Here is a 2,664-nt window from a genome sequence, read left to right as displayed (position 1 = left end):
CCACCTCATGATTGGAAATCATAAAACCATCATCAGATTGGTCTCCATCCAAGCCTTCCAGGTCTTCTAGAGCATTTGGCCAACCAAGGCTTCCAAAACTAGTAACTCAACCCATGTCTTATAGAGGGCTCTGAGAGTGTTTTTCTAGCCAAGGCTTCCAGGACTCGTAACTCAACCTAAGTTGTTACAAGGCTTTTAGAGCATTTGTTAAACCAAGGTTTCCAAGACTAATAACTCAACCCAGGCTGGAAAACATGTGAAGCAACCATAAACAATGAAAGTAAACCCAAAATCACCATGGCTATCCAGGAAATCCTCCATGCAAATGACAAATCACAACTAAGAAACTGCATGTGTATTCCATGCCTGCCAAAACTAGTGAAGAAATCGTACATGCAACTCGATACCTACAAGAAAATTTGACGTAGTTTTTGACGTCGATGCCTTCTTACACTTTCCTGCCCTTCCTTCGCCTTCTTGCTCAAAGAATCCCGGTATGCCACACCCTCCAAGAGTGCTCCAAGAAAACTCTAAGTATCCAAGAGTATGAGAGAGAGAGAGAGAAAGAATAATGATATAGAACTCCAACATTGAACTAACAAAATGTTACCAACTGATCCTCAGAAGATCTTTTATGGATGAGGCCTCTAGTTTCTTCATTCTCCATTATTTCCTTTCATTTTCATCCTCACATCCAACCCACGACCTTTCACCTCCTTTTTCTCCTAATTTCGGTTATTCCATAAATAAATGTACCAAAAAATCCATTTTTCCTTCCAAAGCCTTAACCATTTCCTTTTCCAATTTCCTTAGCCATAAACAACCAAATGAACAACCCCTAGGATGCCTTTCCTAAACTTTAGCTTGGAATAAGTGTCCTATTCATTCGTGGTTATTGTTTTTAACTTTTATTACATGGAATTTTCACCAGGTTTGTTATAGAACCCTCCCCCTTCAGGGACACCGTCCTCGGTGTTCAACCACACATATACCTCAGAAACCTACTGAAAGAAGACATACTTCTCATGGAGCTTTATCACACAGCGCAATGCAATATTTAAAATGAAATATCTGCTCAAGAGAAAAACATCATAACATGACTACATACCTCATAGTGGAGCTTTATAACACAGCTCATTATGGTATTTACAATTATCATCCTTCTGTGTGCCAGCTCATATAATATCATAACATCATGATAACATAACTGCATGATATCATAATAGCATGACACCCATACTTCATAGTGGATATTTATAACATAGCTCTTTACAATATTTACATCCATACATAGGTGTTTGTATAGAAACATCGTCAAAATATAGATACCAAAACATATGTCAAATCATATACCAAAGCATATATCAAAACATATACTAAACACCATATCTAAACATATATCAAAATATCATATAGCATATAGCATATATCAAACCATCATATAGCATACATCAACCACCATAAAGAAAATACCAAACCACCATAAAGCATATACCAAACACCATGAAGAAAATACCAAACCACCATACGCAAATACCAAACCACCATGAGAAAATACCAAACCACCATAAGAAAATATCAAACCACCATGTCAAGTTGCTTTGTCTCAACCGGAAAACAAGGAAGGATATATAGCTTGCATCTAATCTGTCATCTCCCATGTAGCTTCATCGGGACCAAAGTTCTTCCATTTCACTTTAACTTGCTCGATTTCTTAGTTCTGGAGCATGAGAACCTATTTCTACAATATACATTGAGGCTCCAACTGGAACAGACCAGTCAATTACATGATCAACATCTTTAACATACTTCTTAAGCAATGAGACCTAGAAAAAAAAATGGATTTTCATTGTTGGAGGCAGTGCAATTGGATAGGCTACTGGCCCAATCCTCTCAATAATGTTGAAGGGTCCACAAAGCCATGGTGCCAACGTGGCACATGAGCCAATCCGCAAGGAGCTCTTCTTCAGTTTGATGTGCAAGTACACTTTTTCCCCAACCTAAAACTCCTTGAACAATATGTTTGTATCTGCATAACTCTTCTAACTATCCTGTGTTACCTTTAGATTCTTCTTGATTACCTGCTTTCTTGTTCCATGTTTGCCAACATATCTGGTTCAGTAAATACTCTGTTAATCGGATCACTCCAACTGATAGCAGTGTTGCAAATCCGCCCATACAATGCCTCAAAAGGACTCATCCTTAATGACTCTTGATAACCAACGTTGTATGTGACCTCTACCAAAGGGATATACTCTTCCCACTTCCTATATTGATGCATCATATACATCCTCAACATGTCCTCCGATATCCTATTGACCCTCTTTGTCGATCCATCTATCTGTGGATGATAAGCTTTGATGAAGGCCAACTTTCTGCCCAAACCTGCAAATAACTCCTTCCATAAATTGGAAGTGAACTTCTCATCCCTATCTGACACAATCTTCTTTGGAACACCATGTATTCTAATCACATCTCTCATTAACACCTATGCCACATCGCTAGCTAAGTATGTAGACTTCACCAGAATGAAGTGTGCAACCTTTGTTAACCTGTCCATAATGACCATGATGGAATCATGTTGCTTTACTATCTTCGGCAACCCTGTGATGAATTCCATGGAAATGACCTCCCATTTCCATTTTGGAATTGAAATCGGATGTA

This window comes from Pinus tabuliformis, chromosome 3_1 (assembly GCF_031772625.1).
Source record: "Pinus tabuliformis cultivar Carrire ecotype Pingquan chromosome 3_1, CPIR1, whole genome shotgun sequence".
NCBI classification, from domain to species: domain Eukaryota; kingdom Viridiplantae; phylum Streptophyta; class Pinopsida; order Pinales; family Pinaceae; genus Pinus; species Pinus tabuliformis.
Note: the sequence above shows the minus strand (reverse complement) of the source record.